Here is a 20,833-nt window from a genome sequence, read left to right as displayed (position 1 = left end):
GAAAGGAAAGAAAGGAAAGGGAGGAAAGAAAGGAAAGGGAGGAAAGGAAGGAAGGTAGGAAGGACACTATGAACTCATGTACAAAACAGAAACAGACTCGCAGACATAGTAAACAATCTTATGGTTACTGGGGGAAAGAAGGTGGGAAGGGATACATTTGGGAGTTTGAGATTTGCAAATGATAACTACTATATATAAAAATAGATTAAAAACAAATTTCTTCTGTCTAGCACAAGAAACTATATTCAATACCTTGTATTAACCTTTAATGAAAAAGAATATGAGAACGAATATATGTACATATATGCATGACTGGGACAGGATGCTGTACACCAGAAAGTGACATATTGTAACTGACTATATATCAATTTAAAAAATAAAAATAAAAAGAAGTAATATGGACGTATTTGCGTTGGGAAGACGATCTTGGGGTGGGTTCAGAATGGAATAGATGGAAGCTGTCCTGAAAGCCCAGGGAACTAAGTGGGACAGCATCACAAAATCCCGCAGGAGAGGCGACAGTGGCCTCAAACTGTGCGGTAACCATGGAGACGAAGCTGTAAACCCAGCCAGGAGCACAGGAAGGAATCAGCATCAGCAGAGCCAGGTGGGAACAGAGCCGGGACAGGGAGGACAGCTCCGTTCGGAAAGGCATCCTCAGCATAATCACGGATGTTTACTGAGCGCTTAGTCTGTTCCAGACACCGTGCCAAGCTCTTCATTTCAACTCTTGCGAAAACCTTATAAGACAGAATGCCATTCCTATCTCAACACTGGGAAATAAATGAAGTTTCAACGGCCTTGGAGATCGTTGAAATGTTAACAGTAATATCAGCACCCTCGATCCAGAAACATTCAACACATTTTGAAGTCTATGATTTATTTCGTCCATATCCACGTGAGGCAGGGTTCAACTATTAAATCTGCTTAATTGTAATAAATGGGGAAATTGACAGATCTGGGAAAGAAACAGTGATGCCGGGGCAGGACTAAAACTCTGGATCTCATCATTCCGAAACTGGAGAGCTTTTCTGGCTCTCGTAGTTACTATAATTAGAAAAGACGGTGTCTCCGGTTTGTGTTTCACAAATTGCATTCCTGCCAAAGAGATTTTAGGGGAAAACATGAGTGCAGGCTCTTGGTTTCCAGAGGGAAAAATTCTAAGGACACCAAGGTGTCTTGCAGAATTCAAGGACGGAAAAGCCACTGAGGGCAGGAACACCTGGCATCAAAATTGTGCAAATTATCAGCAATGCCCATTTCTTCTCAGCTATTTGAATCCTCTCTCTCTTTCTGTCTCTGAAGACTTGTTTTGGTCAATATCAGATTTTATTTTCTCTGAGGGCATTATTTTTTTTTCAAAGAAAGGACAAATTCTAGTTACTGGAATTCTCTTAAATTGATATTCAATTTATTCAAGCAAAAAATCTAAAATTTAATTTCTCTTAAGCCCTTAATCTCATTATATATATTATATATATATTATATATAATAGTATTTATAAATTTAGTAAAATTTAACAATCACTTTCAAATTGGTCTTTGACTGCTGTTTGAGTAACTCAAGTTGCAGAATTCATTAAACAACCAGGCTTCTTATAAATTAGTTAATTTAATTGCCTATAACATTGTAGACTGCATTCAGAAGATGAATTTTTTTATTGCCTGATCTGACCTGACCTGACAAGTGAAATTTCCCCAGGTACTTTCTCAAGCATTTAAACTACTCTAGTAGATCTAATATATTAAATTCATAAATATGATAAATCTGAAGTTCCCTCACGTGCTTCATTAATCTCTGCAATCTTAGGAGTGTTTTCTCCTGTTTTGCAACACAAATCATAAGTTCAATTAAATTATTTATTTCCAATTTTAAATTGGAATAAAAAAACCTCAACTGTCAGATGCTCCAACAAGCTAAAAGTGGCCGCAACCTCCAAGATGGCTTCCCCTCCTGGTGGTCACATTCTTGTATGATACCCTCCCCTTGGAGAGCTGGTATTTAGTGACTTCCGGTGAAGACAATGCATGAAAAGTGATGCTCTGTTGTTTCCAAAATTAAGTTATGAAAAACTGACTTCTGTCTTTGGTAACATGTCTTCCTCTCTTGGTTGCTTGCTCTAACATAGCCAGCTGCCATGTTGTGAGCTTCCCAGTGGAAGATCCATGTGGCGAGGAGCTGAGGGAGGCCTTCAGTAACAGCCAGTGAGGAGCTGGGCCACTCAGTTCAACACACCATGAGGAACTGAGTCTTGCCAACAACCAGGTGAATGAACTTAGAAGCAGACTCCCTCCCCTCAGTTGAGCCTTCAAATGGGACTGCAGCCCCAGCTAATGTCCTGACTGCAGCCTTGAAGAGACCTTAAAGCAGAGGAGCTCAGCAGAGCTGCACCTTGATTCCTGATCTACAAGAAACTGTGAGATAATAAATGTTGCGACTTTAAGCCACTAAGTTTTGGAGTCATTTGCTATAAATATGTATTAGTCAGAGTTCTCTAGAAAAACAGAACCAATGGGCTGTGTGTGTGTAAGTGTGTGTGTTTATATAGAGAGAAAGAGAGACAGAGAGAGAGAACTGGCTAGTCCAAAATCTGCAGGGCAGACTGACCTGCTGGTAGTTCCAGCAACAATTCATGTTACAATCTTGAGTCCAAAGCCGGTCTGGCAGGAGCAGGTTGGGGGCGGGTGGTTGGCAGATTTCCTTCCTCTTCGGAGGATCTCGGTCTTTTCTCTGAAGGCTTTCAACTGAGGCCGTCCACTTTATGGAGGGTAATCTGCTTTCCTGAAAATCTACTGATTTAAATGTTAATCACGTCTGAAAAACAGACCTTCACGGAAACATCTAGACTGGTGTTTGACCAAACGGCTGGGCACCCTCGCCGAGTCAAGTTGACATATGAAATCAAACATCAACGCATCAATAAATAATTAGCATACATATTAAAACTGTAAATAATTTATTACCAAATGTGAACACACTGCTCTTATCTTAATACTGAAATATTAATTTGATGTACTTAACAGTGTTTCTATTCAACTTGAAACCTCTTTGAGACCATTTTGGTATTCAAAGAACTGGAATTGTCAGCACAGTGGGTTAAGTTGCTATTGACCTGTGTGATGTGGGGCCAGGATGAAAGGCCTGGGAAGTAGACATGCAGGCTGGTACCATTCCTGCCACTGACAGCACTGTCATTGCTTTAACTAATATCTCCGTCCAATTCGGATAAATGGAATTTTGCTCCCTGAAGCTTTAGCTACATTTTTTTTCACCACTTAGTCAGATGTGTGTGTGTGTGTGTTTAGATTTAAGTCCATCTATTGGAGCTGGCATATCTTTCATGATTTTGTTTGATTCCAACACACTAGTAGCTGCACCTGACTTCTCCTGTCTATCTTTAAACCCACATTTCTGGCATCCTGAAAGATATCAACTTTCATTTCTTAGTTTCCATTTCCAAAACTCTTAAAAGGATTCCGATTTGTCCAGTTCAGGTATGGTACCCGTCTCTGGACAGTGAAAAAGACACCTAGCTGGGACCAGAGGGGCAAGGGTTAACCATTTCACAGTCTACGCTCGACACGTGATTTAGTTTACATGTGAATAGCATGTTCTAATCTGTAAGCCGTATTAGGAATTCTGGAAACTAACTTGTTGGGATAAGATCTAAAAGCAAATAAGGAATGAGCCGATAGATAAAAATTCTAGGCACTAGAGGAAGGCAAAGAGGTGTTTTTAGTTGCAGATACTCTGGTAGCAATTAAGCTGGGGATTGGAGCAGGGCTGCCTTTGGCCCACATGTTAATATCAAGCAGAAAAATAGTTATTTGCTGCCTCGTAGGCTGTCTTAAATATTTGAACATGATGATCTGAAAATGGAGAAATTGAAGACAGATTTTCTTTTTTTTTTTTTTTTTAATTGAAGTATTGTTCAAAAAATTGGAAGAGCAGACTCCACATAAAGGAACTTTGTGTATGATATTTGGTTACATACTTAGAATTTATTCCATTTCTCCCAATTGCACTCAGATTCTCCCATTATGCTATAGCTACGAGCTTTGGAGGGATCAACCCCATCTCAGATCCAACCTATATAATGTTTCCCTCATTTAAAACACAGTTTGGTTCAAAAGAAGCTTTCACCCAAGCCCAGATCAATCAGCATTTGGTTTCTTCGTGGCCACAGTGACTGGCCCAATCAGAGTAAATCTTAAGACTTTTATTGAGTGGTTATAGAAAGCGAGAATCTCTCTCTCCTTGGGTATGAATCAAGTAACACGTTGCCCTGGTTGCTATTGGCCGCCATTTTGCGAATAGGATGGAAGCCAGCCTGAGGACGGAGCCAGAGCAGAGGATGGCATGGCCAAGGACATCACAGAAAACTGAGAGACTACCTCAATCAAAGCATGCCTGGGCTTCTCAGATATGCAAGCCAATAAATCTGGTTTATGATTAACGCTGCTTTGTGCTGGCAGTCTGTTATTTGCAACCAAAAACATCCCAACTAATCTATAAAGCATCTGGGAAGGTGGACTTACCCAAGGAGTGAATACTAGAATATAGTAAAGGTTACGTTAAACACTACTGTTTATTTTTTCACTCGCTGTGGCATTTCATGGATTTAAGAATATTAGATGGTGGGAAAAAACCTAAGTTAATCAGAACCAAGCACTCTTTTGATAGTGTATACACACAGTAGTCAATTCAAGTGCTTTTTTCATTTGATGCCAACTTTGAAAGCCCTGTTAGAAAAATATGCCCAGAAAGGGGAGTGAGCCATCGCAAGATTGCTTAATCTAAAAATGTTCTCTATGCTAACCAGCTGCTCTATTATATAAAATACCCAACATTAGTCACACTTACAAGATAAAGCTCTGAAAGAGCTTATTATTCAAAATTATAATCTCAGATGGGCAGAGTCGGAGTAATTATTTGTTACTTAACAACTCAGCAGACATTAGTTTATCAGATTAGCTCCAACAGAGAAATGAGCCTCAGGAAATGGAATACAAGTGTTATTGGGGGAAGAACGTCATGGAAGACGGAGTTCTGGACCACAGCATCCCACAGAGGACGGCGGGTCTGAGCAGAGACCGGAGCGTCAGGTAGGAGTGAGGGAAGAGCAGCTGAGTGACAAAGGTTATTCAGAGGTTATTTTCTCCAAAGCCAGTCTATGTAGAGCATGATGAGAAACTGGATCCTGATACTTGGACCACTTACGACTGCCTGGGAATGTGAGCCCTGACACCAGCAGCTGGCAAAGTAGTGAGAACATGTCCTAGAACTAGAAGAGCGTTCAAGCCAGAAACCTGCTGCAAACCAACAAAACAGACGCCGCGTTTTAAACCTACCACTGCCTTCCTCCTCCCTTTCCCCGCGCCCTCCCTGCACCCCGCCTGCCAGTCAATGATTCTCTTGGCAATCTGTCTGTACAAGACATTTGCATGAGTTCTTTGCTACATTTTCCATCCAAACTGGAAAGGAACCAGCTTTGTAAAAAAAAAAAAAAATCTTCTACTTGAAAAAAAAAAAAAAGACAAAGCTTAACTACTAGAAATTTCTCCAGACATAACTGCGGCTGGTTTAGCTACTATTTAATAAACTTCGTTTTTCCAAGAGAAAGGGGGTTCTTCTTTTTCTTTCCGTTCTGTTTTCTAGCTTCTGCCTCTTTAACTGCCTTTTTTGGGTAGCACATCAAATAAAAGGTTATTTGATTTAAGAGAGGTTTCCAAATATTTATGGAGTAGCTTGAAAGAATAACGTCTCTAAAATCAATTTGGGAAAAACATTTTTTTCCTACAGAAAAAAAAAAAGATCTTACAAATATTTTTTAATTCCTTTCTAACTGAGAGAGAGAGAAAGACATTGTATTAAGTTATAAAACTACAACCTGAACACCACTTGGTATTGAGTTGATTATTTTATAAAAATTTACAGCAGTAACAAAACTCTCTGGTATGTAAAATTACAATATGAAGAAAAATGAATGCCATGTACAAGTTTTGGCAGGGAAAACTCCCGTTCTACAGATCTGGTTTGTGGTTTGCTTTCAGGAAAGAAAAGAGCACCACTCAAGCCTCATTTGAACCACGGCACCAATTTACCAGTAGACTAATGTCATAGCCTCCTATTTTTGAGATTCTGACCTTTTGTTTTTATTTTGTTGAATCAGGAAACATTTGAAAATTACACTGTTTGAGCTTCGAGGTTTCGCATCGGCTCGTTTGCCAGCAGCCTGTCCTGCTCTAGAGGGGTTGTGACAGAAGCAGGCTACGCCTGGTAGGATATCAAAGTTCATCCAGCCACAGGATCTACAAAGTCTTAATTTTCCTGATCAGTCCCCATCCCACACACTCACTGCCACCCTAGAAATTAGTAATTCAATTCTGAAGGGAACCTTGGAGTTACTAAATCAAATAAAGTGTGGCAGAGAATCCTAGACTCAGAAGAAAGATCTATGCAAATTTGTTTATAAATATTGCAAAATAAAACCAGACTTCTTAAGTATGATGCCAAAAAATTAAAATTCAGTAAGTCCGTTTGCATACCATTCTCACGACGGTCACCATGACCAGTTGATCATTATACTTTATCCTTATAGTCAAAGAATCTGAATCCAGCTTCTAGAGAATACATGAACGACTTATCAGAAAGAACACAAAATAATGGCATAAGGCAAACTCAGGAACTTATTTTTTATTTCCCTCTGAAAATGTCCACCTCAAAGATAGAAGCTTCTGTTGTGTAAATGACGCTTGAGAAGATGACATTTGCTAAAATCTTAAAGGAGTAAATTCCTCAGTATGACTTCTAACCTTTAGTATCCTGGCATATTTCCAAGAAGGGGAAAAACAAAACAAAACAAAATAAAACAAAACAAAACAAAACAAAACAAAATAAAACTAAAATAAAAGTCATGAGATTCTATATGGAAAAAAAATACTAAGTACATTTATATTTTTAAAGATAGTTTATTATTCTTACCTTGCCAGCTACCCAAACATCAGTAAGCAATTTCTAGATCTGAAAAAAAAAATTATAAATAATAGCTGTAGCTCTATGTAGCTTTAGGTTTTGCACATAAAGTGTAAGAGAGATGATACAGAAACACGCTCTTTGATTTTCCTACCCTGCTGCTCTTAGATGCCTCCTGCACCCACCCCCTTCTACTTCTCTGCCTTTCTCACCTTTTTTGCAAGGAAATAGACCAAAACATTCATTAAACACGGAAAATTAAGCTCCAGAGGAAACATTTTAGAGCTATATAGCAATTCTGATAACAATAATGATGTTATCTTGAGTTTAAAATGTCTTTCTTTGAAAGCATTTGAGCGTGTTGTTTTTGTTTGTACTGTTAATAGATTACCCGTTGTCCCCATGACATACTTACAGCCACTTGACTCACTGGTAGAGCTAAGACTGGACCCTCAGAGGAGAGGGTATAGCTTGGCAGTGGAGCGCAGGCTTAGCACGCGTGAGGTCTTGGGTTCACTCCCCAGTACCCCCATTTAAAAAAAAAAGAAGAAGAAAAGACTCGAAGCCCAGCCACCCACATGCACATCTACATTTCATTCCACTAGGTTATACAGTGGCCATTTCATAAGGTCCCCACCGCAGTGACCACGGGCCTCTGTATAACAGCAAAAGGCCACACCAACTAAGGTTGCTTCCCTTCCCTCTGGGTGTGAGCTCTGGTCCTATGGGACAGAGCTAAGCTTGATTTTTAAAATCAGCTCTTTGTTTTCCCCTGTGTGATCATTATCTAAAGAAACAACCATCTGAGCTGTTGCCATGGGGTCTGACTTCAGGTCCAGTCACTTGCCTACAGGACCTCGAGTCTGCAGGTGAGTCTCTGTGCATCTCTTCCCACACAGATAAGGAGGAGCTTAGCACCATCCAGGCCAGGAAGCCAGGGCCGGGTAGCAGCGAATGGAAGCCTTGCCCTTACTATCAGTAACTAACTCCTTTCTACCTCCATTTACTTTTTTAATATGGAAAATTGGGATTATAATGTTGATAGTAAATTAATCCTATCTCACAGGATTGCTGTGAGTTTTAAAGAGAAATTATATAGATGTAATATATAATATAAAGCATATTATATGAAATATGTTATATAAAATTACATATGTATGAGTTTAGTAAGTGCTCAAGGAATTTTATTTTATTCTTATTTTTAAACCTGTGTCATTTATTTTTATTTTTATTAGCAGTTGTCCCAACAGGTCCAGTATTGAGCTTGAAACCCCGGCTGGCCAGGAGCACCTGTCGGGGCCCCAGGGCAGCCCGCACAGGCCTTTACTCCTGCGCCAACCCACCCTCACCAAAAAAATGATTAGGAAAATTCAGCAGGACTACTTTTACTCAAAAACAGAGCAGCAGGGCACATTTACTCAAAGCTGAAATTGTCTGAACAGTCTGGCTTTTCCTTAATCTTAATATATGGAAACCATCATAAAACTCATTCATGAACTTTTCAAATGAATTTTATCTGAATATTCAGAATTTTTTCAAACTACTGATGTTTAACGATGATGTGAATATATGTGTATATGTATTACATATGCATATGTGATACATGTATAATATATATGTATATATTCAATAAAAATGTGAAAGAAATCTTCATGTATTAAACTGTCAAGCATTAAGAATGCTCAGTAATAATATGAGTATGTTTAAATTACTATAAGCAGAAAATGACCATTAAAGGAAAGAAGCATTTTTCCAAAGGTTCAATGGATTTTTCTTCAACGTTTCAGTCTTAAATATGGTGTCACAGACAATGTATACTGTAGGATACTGAACTCTTTTTATTTCCGCATCTAAAATCCATATATTTAATATTTTCCATTCCATTTTTTTCTCTGAAAGTACTGGTTTATTATTTCTAAATTGTTGATACAGCCAAGATGGAATTGCAAAATCTTCAACTAAGGACCTTTTCGGTCTTCCCCGTATAAAGCGGATATTGTAAGATAAAAGAGCAAGTCGATGGACTCTGTATACGTGTTTTGGTTAAAAGACAAAGTCAAGAGGTTTTTAAAAATACTAAACTTCGTATTGAAAAGGAACGTTTTAACTTTAAGGCATTGTGGAGTTCTATGTGTATAAATTAAATTCACTCCAGATAGTACGTGTCTGCATGTAGATGAGCGTCTGCCTTCGGTCAGGCTTAAATTGCTTACTCACGCTCTTTCTTTTTTCTTTTAGCTTTAACTTTAAACGTGGCCTTATTGAATTGCAGAGCAAAGACTCTAAGACACGAGCTGTTTGCAAACATGTTGGATCTGAGATGACCTCAGAGGCTGGAGTTGCATGTAATTCAGGCTGTGCTAAATCATATAAACATTTCAGCCTTTGTTTAAAAAAAAGTCCTTTCAATCATATGCCTTTTTAAAAATTTTCTGGGCATGGTGCCTTCACCTGCCCCGTTTTCTTCTGTTTTATCAGTCTTCTTTATTTACATAACAGTTTCCTTCAGCTTACAACTTATAAGTTGACTTGACATGAAGCTGTTTCTTTCTGGATCAGTATAAGAAAATATGCCAAATCTTCTTCTTCTTTTTTTCATCAAACCATCTGGACATCTGGAAGCAGAGCCCAAAACTGTCAGCCTCTCATGATATAAAGCGAATATGCATTATTCCATGGAAGAAACTAAAACAGAAGTGTTCTTTCCTCATCTCGACCTCCTGGAAAGAAATTTAATTGATGGGAATTTCTGTGACAGGCAGTCTGTACCAGAGAGGAAGCGTATTAACAATTACCTCAAAACAAAAACCAAAAACACTCAGAGTTTCATCAAACACCTCCCAGATCTTGGAACGTTTGCTCAAACTCCATTTAATTTTTGACAGAGAGTTTAGACATGTAGGAAGAGAAGGGTAAGCTTCCAAGCCACATATTCTTGACGGATGCCAGCCGAGGGGCAAACAATGGCGCATTGTTTCCTTGGCCATTGGGTCAAGTTTGCACTGTAAGACTTAATAAACAAGGAGTGTTTACAGCACACAGTGGCTGTGAGATGTGCCAGGTGGCATGTTAAGTGCATTCACTCTTAGCGAAGGTGTTCCATTTCCTAATTGACCCTCTCAAAGCAACAGGGTCACACCCTGGCGTGCGCAGCATTCTGAACAATGAGGAGCACCGGACAGACACTGTGGCGGTGACAGGATTTAACCTACTTCAGTGTTTTCAGTCCACTGCTATTACACAACAGGGAAAAAAATGCATTCGTTAGTCACCTGAGATTTACAGGGACATAATATACATTAATCTTTGACCCACTAAATCCACAGCTCAATTGTCAAGGTATCAAAGACTCTGTAACAGGAGCTGAGGTAGCAAGTAGCTCGCCTTCTCTATTCTGATATAGAATTGTTCTCTATAAAACAATCACATATAGTCTTAAAAACACAGCATTTTTTTATATAAAGCTAATGCCTCAAACTCACCGATAATACTTTCGTCAACAATCAGGCAGAATAGTTTTACTTTGCACCAAGCAACAGGTCTAAAAAGCCTTCATGTCCACGGCTGTAACATACATCGACAATGATCTGGCTACCCAAGAGTCTTCTAAAAATGCCTTCAACCCTATTCATCTGGACAGTTCTATGATTCTCAGAGATGACCTAGGATTTTTATTCTAGTCTACCCTCCGTCACTCATTCAGAATGGCTGTACACAACAAAACCATGTGTGAAGATGCTCTCTCGCCTTCATCAATCTCCCTGGACGGATGGTCTGTCTTTTCCCACCTTGCACCTTAGTCAAGATACTGGCTTCTTCTTCCCCCGAAGGTCCCGTTATCATTTCCAGGATCAAAGAAGTGTTTGGGACTCTCTGTGACCCATTCTGCAGATTTTATACCTGTTTTATGTCACTGATCACCTGGGGTGGGGGGGCCTGGTGGCTGCCATTCATGCTAGAAAAGCAAGATAAGGTTTAGGAAAGTGTAGACACATTCTGAACTTTCTCTCCCTGATACTTAAAAAAAAAAAAATCCCCTCGTTGTCTGGAGCTTCCCTTCAGAGCTGGGCTCATGGCTGAGTGGCAGGTTAAGTCTTGTAGGTCTCTGAGATTTGGGGGCTCCCTCAGGCTAGATTTCTAGAACTTGGAAGCCATTCGAGAAAGCAATTTCAAACCTTTGCTCTAAGAAAGGACTAACAGAATTTCCCGTTGTAACTATTCCAACATGCGTCTTTAAAGAACCAAAGCCAATGGATTTTCATCAGGCTCAAAGGAAATATCGGTGCTTTTCACAAGAATTCCTTTACAGCCCAGCTCTTTTCATAGGCGAAAGCCTCTGGATTATATTAGAAACTTCTATAGACAGATTTTTAAATCATGGGCTTATATGTTTTAATTTAAATGATGGCTTCCCACATATGCTATAAAACAAGTTTTACCATTGTCATTGGATCTCTGCACCCGAAAATAAACTTTATTTTAAGCCACACCTTTCTGTGAAGTTTGACAAAAGAAGGCAGTCAGCTTTGGAAGGTTATGAATTCTGTGATGGAACTTGATTCATGGCTTCTAATAAAGATATTTTAGTGCTCCTGCCAAGTTCAGCAGCAAGGCTTGCCAGAACACAGAATCTCAAGTAAGCCTACCCCTTAATCTTGTGCGAAAAGGAAAAACAGGGCCAACAGCTGCAAAGGCTGGATCTAAGGGTTTGTCTCTGTTTCACCTGGTAAAGGTCAGCGGCATCACCAACAAACAAACAGCACATCAGTGATTCCCGTTAGCGTTCAGAGCCAACAGCGAGACGAGGAGGCTCTGCTCAGTTGAGTGTCTGTCCACATAGGAAAGCCCCTTGTGTGAATTACCCTCTAAATATACGTGTTTTTCCCATGAAATAGAGACAGCTTAGATTATCCCAGTTAGCCGGGGTGAGGAGAGGGGGAGAGAACAAGATTAATCAAAGGGGCAGGCAGTAAACTCAACTGTGGTTGGCTTTCCATTTTGTTTTTGTACTTGCATTGGAATAAAGGGTGTGTCTGGCATTCTGGGAATTTGCATTTCAGACAAAATAATAAAAAGACTGTAGAGATCTAACTCAGAAAAGCTGGAAAGTCATTTTAGCTCTCCATCTGCTCAGCTTCTGGGTACCCCCTTCCCTGCTGGGGACGGACATCTCCACTTCTCCAGTCATTATTTGACTTAATTAGATGAAGTGGTGTCTTTCTTGTTTCTCAAGTGGAAAATAAAAGCACAGTTCTCCGGGGAGTGATGATGTAAAGCTTGAGCAATCGAGATATAACAGTTTCCTAAGAAAATCAGTGACGATAAAATCAATTTGACTCTTGGGAAATTATAACTTATCACACATTTCAGACATACTTAGTTAGCTTAATGCATTCGATAATTGCGTACATTTTGCAAAGCAAGATTGCTTCTGGAACTTTTACCTACCTCCCCATGTACACACCCACATCTACACCACACACACAGTCCCCATCCCTGAGACTGAGACATGAGATAAACATCCTGGTGGCGGTGCAGAAGAATGGAGATCTAGGAAAGGCCAGCGGGAGATCTGTTGCCTAGCAACAAAATAGGGCGTTGCAACCCCAACACATCTTTTACCTGGAAGGGAAAACCCTCCCCAATGTTGGGTCAATGACATTACAAGACAAAGAATATTTTAAAATTTATTTAACGTACACATTCTTCTATTTTCAAAGAGGTAAATATTTATATATTCAGCAGTGGGGATAAGCCAAATGTCCACTTGCAAAGATACTGCCATTTTTTGTGGTAACTTAAAAACATTTTTTTTTAGTGCATGATTTTGATGTTTTACAATCATTCCCCTAATGCCAGGTCCTTTGAATGACTGTTTGGGATGAACTGAACAGAGTGCACAGATTCTTGTAGCTTGGAAAACCGTTCAGCAGAAAGCATTTCGTTTTAGTCAGAGTCGTCTCAAGAGGACAGATATCTCTAAACAATGCGAATTCAGGGACTTGGCTGACATATTGGCTATGGAAAGTCATGCTTTATTGCCAAGTTTTAGAGCTGTTTGCACAATATTTAAATGATTGTACTGCTTACATGGCAGATCAAAGTGACAAAAATCAGTTATACAAATTAAATTCTTAGAGGTATCTAATGGGCCCCTCTAAATTAAAAATTAGGAACTCATCTCTTTCTAAAATGAAAATGAACAGTTAACACAATTTCTTGTCTGATCAGTCCATGCAAAAGCAAATAATATAAAATATTGTTAAATTGTTAAATCCTACTAGGTTTATAAGTGATTCTTTCAACTAGCGTCTTTGTTGTAGAAAGGAAGATAATATATATTAGCTAAACACTCACAAAGTTATCAGTAAAATCCAGCTTAAACTCAACCTGGCATTTTCACCCAAGGAAAAATTTTGTTCTGAAAAAACAGGTTAAAAGAAACAACAGAAATGGGGAAATATAATTGCATATTCATAAGCCAACGCTAGCTAGAAAATAGGCAAAAAGAAATTCAAATGCTCTCTGACATAGTTGGCATAAATAATGCCTGAAAGTATGAGTCATAATGACAAAGCCAAAATAGATGAGACAGTGTGTATAAAAAAGATGAGCATTTCTTCTGTAATGCATCTAGGACTGACTGTGACAGACATTAGAGAACCATGTTATATAATAAAAAGGAAAAGATAGTCATTATTTTTCAAAGGATTTGAACTTAGTCATCCAAAAATTGATGCACAAACTCCAGAACATTTGCCATTTATTTTTTTTTCAGAAGGCACCAATTTAGATGATTCTTTCTTATATCGTTCAGTGTCATTACATTGGAATAGATGCACTTAATCTACAAATCTACACAGTAATAGGGCAATCAGAGCTACACGTAATCTCAAAAGACTTACTCTGGACTCCAGGATGTATTACAAGGCTTTCCCCAGGTTCACATTCCACTTTGTATACACAAAAAGAAGGCTGTGGGCAGAAGATTAGCAGCAGGAGAAAGATTCTAATGCTCCATTTCTGGCTTGAAGATGGATGGGTCATGTGTCAAGGAATGCAAATAGCTTATAGATGCACAGACCAGTCTTTGACTGACACTCAGCAAGGTATCAGGGACCTCAGTCTTACAACCAAAGGAACTGAATTCTGCCAACAACAAGAAGGAAGTTATGAGGTGGGTTTTCCAGGAGGAAAAATCTAAATGACAACTGAGCCCCGTCTACACCCTGATTTCAGCCTTGTGATACTCTGAAAAGAGAACCCAGCCATGCCACGCTGAACTGCTGACTTACAGAACTCTGCTGGCTGTGGTCCTTCCATTCTATTATTGCCCGGGGGAGCCAACTGTTCATTTAAGCACCTTGTCAATTCACAAACCTGAGAAACGGAGAGTCTTTATCATGCCAATGTCAGAGGAAGCAATCAGAGGCTGGGGTCTGCCTTTGAGGCTATATAATTTTTTATTTATTTGAATAATGAAATACTGACACATTGTCATTATGTTTGCAAGCTAATTTGGTGCTTTAAATATTAAGTTGAAGTTGATGGGGAAGAAATAGAATAGAGAAAGAATTGCATAAGAGAACCATGGAGAAAAAAAAGAATAGAAGTAAAAGATGGAAAATAGGCTATGAGTGAGTGTGACTGAAAGGATCTGAGGATGAACTGTGTTTTTATTGTCTTAAGAAATTGGTGGTGCTACTTCCTTTTCAAGTCAATGGTGCTATTACTGTTCTTTAATGTTTAAATATTTAAAATAGTTTGTGGCATAGGCAAACTGTAATTCTTGACTCACTAACAATGAGACTCTATGTCTAAGTCTAATATTTTCAAAGTTACAGAAAAGAAATTTGAAATAATAGGTTGAAATGAGACAAGAAGGAAGGGAGCAGGGTACAACCACTAAAAGAATGACACAGCAAATTGAGGATAGGGCATAAGCTGGTTAGAACCAACCACTCCCAAGATGGCTGAAGATCTGGCTTCCAGTAGACCTTGAGCCTCATTATACATCCTCTTCTACATCCAAACCTGGAGGCTAATTCATCAAAAAGATTCAAGCCATTAATGGTAAACTTTACTGACTTCCTTTTTTTACTCTAATCTGAAAGGTTTACCTTATTTCCTCCTATTTACTTCTTCAATTTTGGCACAAAGAAAGAAATACTCTCCTCTCATTTTCAAAACTCACCACTTTGCCTGTCCTAACAACTTCATTTTTACCTGCCTTGTCTCCATCCTTCTTTTATAAAAATATCTTTTGAATTTCAAGTGAATTCCTCCCTTGCGGCTTGATTCCAAGCTACTCACTACCCGAGTTTCATTCCCTCCAAATGGTGTTCTTCAGCCTCCCTCACAGGCTTCACTCTGTCTTTTGACACCACAGTGAGGGGCTTCTCGGAGAATCTGTTTGCATTATCATCTCCCCCTGTTCCCCACCTTGGTGTCTTCTTGTCTAGAGGCCAGCTCTGTTCAATGCATTTCTGCAAAAACGGCTAGGGCCTTTAAAGTCAGCTTTGTTATGGAAAGCAACTCTGGTACTGTAACCAAACCAGCCTGAACTAGGGAAAATGGAGAGCCAGAAGTACCATCCAGATGCAGTAGCTTCAGAGATGGCTAGTCAGACTCTCTACTTCCTCTGGTGTCAGTTTTGATCATTTGTATCATTCCGGGAATTTGTCCGTTTAATGAAAGTTACCAAATATTGACATCACAGGGTTCATGTTCCCAAATTACTCTTTGAATGTTGAAGGCTCTAGAATGATAATTCCTATTTTTTATTCCAGATATTAGCAATTTGTTTCTTCTCTCTTTTTAATTGATCTTCTTACGGCGGTCTTTCTACTCGAGCTATTTGGAACTTGACAGCCTCTCACCCTGTGTGAGTTGTAGAAATGCATCAGCGTCCTGCTAGCTCTTTGCTTGGCCTCGTGGAGTTTCTCCCTATCAAAGCACAGCTTAGGATTCAGCAACCAGTCCCCCTCAAGGGGACTGGGATACAAACAGCTCTTTCTCTGCTCCCTCACTCGGGCTTTGCCACAGAAGTTGAAGCCCCTCATCCTCTGGGAATCCTGAATCTGTGTCCTCAGTGGAATCTGTGAGGCCCCCTCCCTCTACATGAATTCCTGTTCCTGCCAAGCAGCCCCCAAAGGGCCTCCAGGGGGGAGCTGAGATGATTGTAGGGTTTGTGTTATATGCTTTCTCTCAAGGACAATTGTCCTGTGCTGCCTGTTTCCAATGTGTAAAAACAGTTGTTTAATGCATTTTGCCAGCAGGAGGGTGAGAACCAGGCCAATGACTCCACCAGGGCAGAGATGAAATGTCTCTAACGTGGGTGTCTTTGGGACGTGCTCAGTCTATCCCCCACGGCCTCCTTGTCCAGCCTTGCTGCCATGTGTGTTTCCTTTGTCGTCAGAATCGACAGAGTGCCTTCAAATAAAAATGCCTTTACAATGGGACTCCGTTAGCACTCTTCACTAACAGTCACGCATTCAATGAAATATCTTGGATTTTGAAAGAGCAATGGCAATTCAAGGGCTCCCTTTGGACCGGTCTTCTACTTGCATAACAGCAGGAGAAAGGAATGTTAAGGCATCGTATTTTAAATGGCAAATTCTCCAGGAATAGTGATGCATCCCTTAATCCTTCATTGTGAAAGAGACCTTAAAAGGCGTTCCTGCCACGGAAGGGGCAGCATGAGGCCATCAGGCCTGGAGGCAAAAAATCCTCAGAAAGAGGCGAAGTCTCACTCTAGGGTTAGTTCCTCAGGATAGTTCTCTGTGCCGGACAAAGCAGATTTCTGTCCTTCCCCGATCACCCCTGAGGTCAACTCAACCTCTCATCTTCCAGGAAACTCTTCAGGGCCGAGGACGGTTTTCTCCCCCATTGGGGAAACTTAAGAGAAAAAAAAATGAAAGGGTATGAAGTAGAGGAATAAAGCTCTGAAAGTCAAGCAGGAAAAAAAAAATCATAGAACTCTTTTATGGAATAAAGAATGAATATTCCTTAAAAACACTAAATTATATTACAAAAAACTATCATGGCTCTCAGGAGAGAAACAAGTGCCTTCTCCCTCTCACCTTCAGCAAGCCAGTACACCTAAGTTTTTCTTCTTCGTAATATTGTAATATTGTAGATGCAGTTAAACAACACGGCCTGTCTGATTGCTCCTAGAGCAGACAAATGTCTGCAGCAGCAGTGTATTCTAAATTTACAATGCAGCATTGGGAGGGAAGAGTCTCAGGTATATTCTACATAGAATAGACATAATTCAGCACGAACTCATAGTAACAGAAACCAGCTGGGTTCTTCATAACAACATTAAGCGCAATAGCATCAGAGAAGATTGTCTGCACTTTGAGTTTAGGTAAGAGTGGGAGCTATAGTGCTGTCTGCCATGTTTCTCAAATTCCTAGGGAAATAAAAAGTCTGATGGTAAGAAATACAGGGGCCACAACAACAAAAAAATATATGTATGGTAGTAATTCGGTTTTATCCTTTAAGTCTCTCCTTTCTAAAGTTGACAGCTTTATTTCTGTAATTCTTAGATGATTGGAATTACAACGTTATTTAGTGTAACCCTGAAATTAATGACGAGAAAGGAGAGGGGTAATAAGAGTAAAAGTGGGAAGGAGAGGAGGAAGAGAGAAAAGCGAATGGGGAGCGGAGGAGGGGGAGGAGGGGGAGAGTGGAGGGGGAGGAAGGGGAGAGAGGGGGAGAGAGGAAATGGAGGAGGGGGAGGGAGAGGATGGGAAGGAGGAGGCAAAGATTAAAGAGTAAATAGGAGAGAGTAAAGTTTCTATTGTTTGTCCCCTTGGCACACTTCCAGAGAGCCGCAGGTTCAGATGACGAGTAAGAGGGGTAGCCCTCTAGCTAACCATTACATGGATTCAGAATTTCTTTCCAGGTACTGCCAAGATCTTTCATTATATTGGCTTCTAGTTCTGCATAACAACCTTGTGTCAGCCAGAAACAACACTTGAACATTCTAAAGGTATCTGTTACCTCTTTTCTATCATCATTTGTTTCTTGGGTTAAAAATATAGTATTTTTATGGGCAAACACCTTTGCTGGTATTCTGCAGCAAGCATTATTAGAATTATACTAATACAGAAGGCACAGGGTCCACACTATGAGATGAGGTCCTACTGTCAGCAGTGGGAAGAACATGAACACACAACCATGTTAGAAACACACTGTGTTCACAGCTGCACGTCTCCAACAGAAACAGTACAACAGGAAAGCAAAAACAGAAACAGTTGGACAAAGGTAGAATTTATAAAGGTAGGAAATTGAAAAGACTGAAATAAAAAAATCAGGGTAATGGGCACAGTGACAACCAGTAGACAGTGATCTGAAAAGAAACCAGGGGGAAAAAAAAAAAACTTCTTGAAAGAAGTGGCTGAAGCAGAAATGTGAAAAGGTAGAATGAGATTTGGAGTAGGCATTACAGTGAGGATACATGATGTTTATAAGGAATTGGGAAAAAGGAAAATAGAAAATAGTAAATCCCAGGACACTAAGAACTCATCTACAAAACAGAAACAGACTCGCAGACATAGTAAACGATCGTACGGTTACCAGGGAAAGAGGGTGAGAAGGGATAGATTCGGGGGGTTTGAGATTTGCAAATGTTAGCCACTATATCTAAAAATAAATTGAAAAAAATTTTCTTCTGTACAGCACAGGGAACTATATTCAATATCTTGTAATAACCTTTAATGAAAAAGAATATGAAAATGAATCTATGTATGTACGTGCATGACCGGGACATTGTGCTGTGCACCAGAAACTGATACATTATAACTGACTGCACTTCAATTAAAAAAAAATTACCTTGGGAGTCACTCAACCTGTCCTGACCACCAACCAACCAGACCACGATTTGTTTCATTGCATCCTCCAAAGAACAAATGGTTAGATTTTCCCATGTGCATACTAATGAGAATTCCCTAGCTTTCCAAAAGCAGACAAGTTCCAAGTGTCCTGTTGGCAAACTCCCACTGAGAATAATGCAAGCATTCAGAGACTTTGAGGAAACTCCCTTATTTGCTGCCAAAATCTTTTCTTTTTCCAAAAAAGCCGTATACACCTCCTGGAATGATTTTACGATTTCAGCATGATGCGCTTAACTGAGTTTGTAACCAAAAACATGAGCTTGACATACTGGGATCCCAAGCAAGTCTGTCTTCTCAGGAACATTAAAAAAAAAAAAAAAAAAAACAACCGAACAGCGTATTGTGAGAAGTTGGAGCACCCACACGTCCGCAGAACGAATGATTCAACAATTTCTCAGGCGTTCTCACAAAGGAAATGTAGACTTACAACCTGAAATAAGAACAAATGAAGAGACTTAGCTGTATCAGAATTCCAGACACGTTCAGATGAGATCACGGCCTGCCTTCTCCTGTTTTTCCACATCCCTCTGAAGACTGGCTTGGAGGCTACTTGTTTTGAAACCCTATAACCATTAGCACTTGGGAATTACGCTGGGACAGGTTTTTCTTATTACACACCACATTTAGTCCTAGAATGCTTGGAATCATGGGTTTTTAACTCAATCAGGGCCTTTGACATTACATATTCTAATTTTGTTGATTTGTTTGTTGTCAGTGATTTTTGATCACACGCTTCTTTGAAAGTCTGATTATTTATCTCAGAACTCTCTGCTTAGAAACCTGCATGTGTCCCACGCGTTGTACAGAAGCTTGGATTTGTCAGCTCCCTGAAACCTATTCATGGATGGTGTGATGGATGTGGTGGGAAGGGAGGGAACCACAGCCCCCAGGGCAGCCATCTCTGATTTGGCCCAAGCACCTTATCTGCAAAGGCAGAAACAAAACCCAGAGAAGATGAGTGACAAAGGTCACTCAATGAATGAACAGCAGAGCCACCGGGGGAAATGGAACTTCCTCACTAACTCACGGTCCTGCATGCTTCTGCTCCCTAATGGGAATTTAAATAACCACAAACAATCATGACTTTGAATGTCTGTCCACACCTCTCCGTTCCAAGACTGGACAATCGCGGTCAAGAAATAGTGAGGTTAGGACATAGAAATCAAACCGTGGTTACCAAAGGGGAAAGGGCATGTGAGGGATAAATTAGGAGTTTGGGATTAACAGACACACATTACTGTATATACAGTAGATGAACAACGAGGACCTACTGAAGAGCACAGGGAACTATACTCAATCTCTTGTAATAATATAATCAAAAGGAATCTGAAAAAGAACATACAGGTATGTATATGTATAACTGAATCGCTTTGCTGTGACCCGAAACTCACATTATAAATCAACTACACTTCAATTTTTTTAAAATTAAAAAAAAAAAAGGAAAAAAGAGAAATAGTGAGGTCAGAAGTTGGAGACACTTGGCTTTGGTCCTGATTGCTTATGGCAGGACTGGACATAAAAGTGAAAAATAATTATTTCTGGCCAATGTCAACCACTTAGGATTATTGCAAGAAGTGAGACAGTACCAATAGCATGTAATCAACAGCGCGTAACTTCAGGGAACAATTTCCTCAAAAAACAGTAATAATAGCCTGTGTTTCCCAGGGCCTCACAACCTAGCATTTGAACTGGGAGGTAACGAGTTTGGTACAAATGAGTTTGCTCTGTTTCTCGTGTCCACGGGAAACATGAGTGGGACGGTACACTGGTTATTTTTCAAAGTCTCAGTCTGTGTCCCCGATGACCTCGTAGGAAAGCCATCTCTGCAGCTCTGCCTTCCCCTCCTCCTCGGGCTCCAGAGTCTGATGAAGAGGCCTCTGAAGCCGAGACGCTGGATCACTGCCTCCCACGCGCACCGCAGGGGACATCAGCAACCCACGCCGGCGTTGCCGCCTGCA

This window comes from Camelus ferus, chromosome 31 (assembly GCF_009834535.1).
Source record: "Camelus ferus isolate YT-003-E chromosome 31, BCGSAC_Cfer_1.0, whole genome shotgun sequence".
NCBI lineage: Eukaryota > Metazoa > Chordata > Mammalia > Artiodactyla > Camelidae > Camelus > Camelus ferus.
The sequence above is the reverse complement of the archived record's forward strand: the minus strand, read 5'-3'. Positions refer to the sequence as shown.